This window comes from Lepidothrix coronata, unplaced genomic scaffold (assembly GCF_001604755.1).
Source record: "Lepidothrix coronata isolate B3197 unplaced genomic scaffold, Lepidothrix_coronata-1.0 Scaffold1, whole genome shotgun sequence".
Lineage (NCBI taxonomy): Eukaryota > Metazoa > Chordata > Aves > Passeriformes > Pipridae > Lepidothrix > Lepidothrix coronata.
The window spans coordinates 15,977,886-15,983,979 of record NW_016690181.1 but is presented as its reverse complement, the minus strand read 5'-3'; positions in this window follow the sequence as shown (position 1 = coordinate 15,983,979).

Here is a 6,094-nt window from a genome sequence, read left to right as displayed (position 1 = left end):
AAAATACACATCTTGGAAATGTTTAGATACATTTTCACATCCAACTGTTCCTCCTCTTACTGTAACATCATACCTCAGGGTAACAAGTGCTAGTTTTGAGCACAAAAATAGCTGAGGTAAATGATCAAGTCACTTACCCGTTACTTGATCTTGTGACACTGCTGTCTGCTTTACCCGAATTTGTTTGCCTTTGACAACTAAATACTATCCCTCAGTGTTTGTAAATAATCCTGATGTGTCATTGTACCATACAGAGGAGACAAAAGCAGCAAACCCACCAGAATTACAAACACATTTCACTTCAGTTGGTGTGAGGTTTCTCACATGGTAAATTCAGGCTCTGAGTTGTCTTAATGGGTACTGCTTTTAACAAACTGTGATTCACAGAATCATAGAATACCTTGAGTTGGAAGAGACCCACAAGGATCATCACAGTCCAACTCCTGGCCCTGCACAGGAAAGCCCCAAGAATCACACCGTGTGCCTGAGAACATTGTCCGAATGCTTCTTGAATTCTGTCAGGCTTGGTGCTGTGACCACTTCCCCGGGGAGCCTGTTCCAGTGCCCAACCATGCTCTGGGTGGAGGACTTTTTTCTAATATCCAACCTAATCCTTGCCCAACACAACTTTGTGAGTGAATGGCAAACAGGATCCTCAGCTAACATGCTAAAGACAGGCTGATAAATTACTGCAATTGTACACAGTATTGATTACAAATGCTAAACGGGTCCATTGCACTATATGAGGAACACAAGTAACTTTTAGCCACAAAAGTAGACTTAAAAAGGAAAGATTATTGAGGTAAGTTGTTTGAAACTGGAACACTTTCAGTGCATGTCATGTCTTCCTGAAAAACATAAACAGCTCAGGTAATGCATGAGGAACTTGGTCGTAACAAGCAATAAAAATAAAATTAACCCGAGAAATGCTGGTGCTGGGCTTAGGTTTTAGAGGACAGACATAAACCACATAAATTTATCATATAAAACCCAGACAATTTCTGGCTCCCACCAAAATTTATTCCTGTCTACTTTTCCACTCGGATGAATTCCTTCTGTGGTTAGAATGACAAAACACTTCCACATTAATGAGCTAATCAGCTTAATTGCATAATTTTGCTGTTTTTTAATTTCATGTTGAATCTCCAGCAGAAATTGTTACTAAGTCACCAATTACAGGATTATGTTACATTTCTCCTTCTTTGTAGTGAGGGAATTAGATGTTTTGGTCTGGAGATTTGCTTACACAGACTGTCTTATTAGACCACCATTACTTTGAATGATAAAACAAAATTCATATCCAAACATCACAGAAGAGAAGAAGGCTTAAGAGTCCAGATTTCTTTTTTTATTTAGGAGGTAAGATATTTTACGTATTTCCACCATTATTCAGACATCTGCAGCCTGATACTTCAAGTCAAAGTTTTCAGTTTTGTTTAACTATGAAAAGAACAATTACTGACTATGTTTATACTATTTTCTTCAAGGTCCAAGTTTTTCCAACACTTAACATAAGAAAGAATTAAGTATGATGAATTTCTGAATGCATTGAAGAGCTGTAAGAGCTGTAAGAACCTGTAAGAGCTTCATACACAAAACTGAATGGAATAATACAGCCAAACACAATTTGAGATTATACTCAAGCATGTGCTGAAACAGGCCAGACACTGAAGAGGTATAACTCAGCACAATTTCTTTACGGGGTTATTTTATGCCTGCTGACAATATAATGCAATTTTAGCAATTTAACAGAATTTAAATGAATGTTTATTAACAAGGACCTGTCTTAATGATTTAGGGTCAATAAAATGGGTATCTGAAAGATCTGGAAATGAGAGAAGCTGACTAAATGATTCAGCTCATTTTTCTCTCCCCGCTCCTTCCCAATAAATGACTTGACTTAGACTAATTTTCGTCTTTTTTTTTTCAGAATATATTTAAGCATCTAATGCTCATGCATTAAGTCAGACTTCTCTGAAAAACCAAACCATGGTTAGATTTAACCTAGTTAGATTTTAATCTTTAGCTCTATTAATAAGCAGAGTCCATAAAATGCCTCTATTTCAATTCAAGAGAGAAATTTCAATTAGCAAGTTAAGGACTGAATTGCCACTGAAATATTAGTATGTATTCTGAAGTTTAATGCTATTTCACTGAAGGTGTAGCTTTTATGATAAAACATGATTCAGCATAAAATAAACTGTTTATAGAGATGCTACATATGAAGAAAGTCTCTTATCTTCTGTTTTATTATTAACCATCAGTTTTGCTTATAATATAGGATGACAAATTGTACTTGAATAATTAGCTGTGAAAAAACAAAATCTGACATTTGATGAATTACTGCATTTTTATTTTCACCCCCTCCCCCAAACTATACCACTATTCTCCAAATAAGCTCATGTAAAAAAACAAGTATCATATATAATTACACAGTTCTCAAATACCTTAAAGCCAAAACTTTGACACTTATTTGTTGAACTTGATAGCCCATCATCTTTATTTTTATTAGGAAATAAACATCCAAACTCAGGGGTAAAAATAGCCAAAGACATCTTAATTTATTTAAATTTGTAATTTCTGAACAACTTCTCAAACATTTTTAAAATTTATACATCATATATTACATAAAAATGTGTTTTAAAAAGTTATGCAATTCCATTAAAACTTTCCATAAAGCCAATATGAAACATTAGACCATTAATTTTACATGAATGAATATGCAGATTATACGTGGCCTGACTACTGAAATCACATCCACATCATTAAATTCTGTTTATAAATCATTAAAAATCATTGACAATTTCACCTCTAAAGTAAGCCTGTGTATGATCAAAACACTTTTCAGCTGTAGAGGTCCACATCATTATGTGCTTATCTGGAGATGTAGATGTTAGTCCATTGCTGAAGAGTCCAAGCTTGTTCAGACAAGGAGGCTGATCTCCTGGATTTAAAAAATACAATAGTAGAAGCATCTAGATACAATACTAGAAGCCAGCAAGCTGCTGCTTCTCTCCATAAAAACAAAATTATGGGCGGAGGAAAACCTTTGTGTCCCTGTCCTTTCTAAACAGAGTTAGTGTTTCATTAGCTTGATACAGTATTTCTGCTCCTCACTGATAGTTTGTCAAAGATAATTGTAGAAGTATCTTTCTGCACAAGAAACGGGAAATCTCATCTAACTGTGGCCTATCACAGCAGCTCCATCTTTCCAGTGCTATCACCCATGCTTTTTAAACTGACAAGCACCACATCCACTAGAAACACCTTATCATACAAGAAACAAGTTACTTTTCGTTACTCCTTTCCAGTTTTCTTTGCTGTGGGCTGGCCTGTTTTTGACAAATTAAAGATAAAACTCGTAGCAACTTGGTCTTCGCTGCCAAACAATGATCAAAATGTTGTGACTTAACATCGCTTTGTGTGGAAGGCAACTGGATCTCTCTTTCCCAGCCTTAGACACGACAAATGGATTCACAACACCTCATTGCAAGTATGCTGCCATCATGCATTGTGAATACACTCGCACAAGAAGCCTCTTTCACCTGAGCATTTGTAATTCCCTTAGTAACTGCACCTTGGTATATCCTTCAGTCACTCGTTCCCATTACATCTGGTTGGCTACAAACCAACGCAGGTTTCTCTAGGCCTTCAGCCCTGTAGACATACAAACACCTCAGCAGTTGGTATTTAAAGGAGAGCACATTGCACGCAGATAAGCACAGGATGATCCAAGCAGCTCCAGCTGCTGGCTGCAGCACGTGTTTCTACAGAGCAGCCACGGTGTTTGCTACCATACAAACTTAGAAAGAGAAGGTACAGTGCTGGTGTTTCTCCAAACATTCACTCAAGTTTGGTTAAGACTTTTGATTTCCCTAAGTGGACCACACTTGTATGGGTTTTCTGGAGGCATAATATTTGTCTTGTTTATTGTTTGGTGTATACGTTTCTTCAGGGTGTTTTTGCACACACATACCACTAAATAAAAGCTAATTAATTCATGATAAATTATGTGAAAACAAATAGTGAGGTGGTGAAGTGTGCTGTTAATGCAAAGTTACTGAGGGTAGTAAAGCTAGAGCTGGCTAAAGGAATCCGCTTAAAGCCTCACAATCCTGAGTTCAAAGACAGGTGAAATTTACTGCAGATAACTGTAATGTAAACACAGAAAAAATCCTAATCTTACCTATAAAATTATCTAGTGGATGTAGATATTAACAATCAGAAAATAGAGCCTGGGACATACATAGTTAACGTTGTGAAAACAGTGTTCAATGTTCAACAAAACAACTTTCAACAATGCCTAGTTTATCTGCTTTGTCACTTTCCTAGCAAAGCAAAACAAATGAGTAACAAGAATTATAAGCAAAGAACTGAATAATGACATGAAAATCATTATTTCAGCTGTACTTGTGTCTTGAATACTGGGTATAACTCCTGGTCTCCTCTTCTCTAAAAGCATATAGTAGTGCTCAAAAAAAAAAAATAGTACTGACATGAAAAAAATGAAGTATATCAAAATTCGTCAGCTTAGAAAATAAATACAAGACTGAGGAAAGATATAAAATAATAAATTGAGGAGAGAAAGTGACTAAAAAGGAACTGTTCATTGTTTCTATCAAAATGAGAAGAATATAAATTAAGATAGATAGGAATTGAGCAAGGATTTTTTTCTAGCACTACTCTGCAGATGTTAAAAACCTATGTGGATTCAAAAGAAAAAAACAGCAGGGAAATTTGTGGAATAAAAACCTACTGAGAACTGTTAAGAATAAGACCCCACTTCTGATTCAGAAAGTGCTAAAGCCACAGATGGTTGCATTCGTGCTATAAGGGATCATATGACATCCTATCTCTGTAGTCTTCCTTAGGCATTTTCTAGTGCCCACTGCTACAGACAGATATCCCCAAATATGTTTCAATGAAGACTACACCAGCTTATTATTTCTGGAATGTATTTATTTATAGCTAAATTCAAAGGAACTGAAAAATAAAGGATATGCATAATAGAAGATACATCTCAGCCATGAAAGCATTTACATAAACACTTGATTGTGGACCAGTCGAGATCATTAACACACGAATACAAGTAAATGTATGGATATAATCCCCAAAGGAACTTCACATTTTCCCCTTTTCAAAAACTTCTTAGTACAAGTAGAATGGTACAGAATCTGTGTTAATTGTACCAAGTCGGGACAAAACTGTATTCTTTTTTGGGAGTCTAGGAGTATTTCCAACAGAAGAAGGTGTACTGCATCAGTTTGGTTTGCCTTTTGAAAAATAAATCATTACTTATTTCCATCTTATGTACACAAGTTACTTCGTTTGCCACTGCATATTGCATTTTCTGCCAGTAATCATGCTCGACTTTCAGGCCCGTGTCCTGCAGCAGCACTTCCTGCCGCCCCACAGCTTCCCCAAACCAGCTGCTACTCGGAGGCTGTCCAAAAGAAGCGAATCACAAGCATGACACCAAATCAGTTCGAGTTCCTTGTTTCAATAAACAAGCAAAAAGTGCAGTCACTGATCTACCTGAACTGATTTCTGAACCAATTTCAGTAAAGCAGCACAATATTATGTGGAAACATGGCTCAAAAGACGTTTGTTTCAAGTAACAAGGTAAAGATGAACAGTTATAATAAATTTCCAAAGTGCTAAATAGTTTTTCAGAAACAAACAGCATGAATGAGCAAAGGCGTTACTCAAAAATGCCATTAGTATTTGCCCTTCCAGCAGTCTAAACACTTCCAAACAGTCTGTTCCAAAATGATTATTTTGATCCATTCCAAAGGGATTAGCTGTGCAAATAAACCTGGTCGCGCAACGCGCTCTAATCTGCAACATAACTAACAAAGACTGAAAAAAAAGAGTGCAGACAATTACTCTAATCCATACTTACTTCTCGGGTGCTTAAAAAAAAAAAAAAAAAAGGGAAAAAGGGATGGTCCTCAGAGGGGAAACACTTCGATACCCTGCGTGTGCTTTACAGTCCGTACGAGCAACTTTTCCTCGGCATCTCAAAGCAAAAGGACAAGATAAAACACAAAGTCGCGCCAGCTCAGCGTTCCTGCCCCTTCATCGCTTCCCCAGC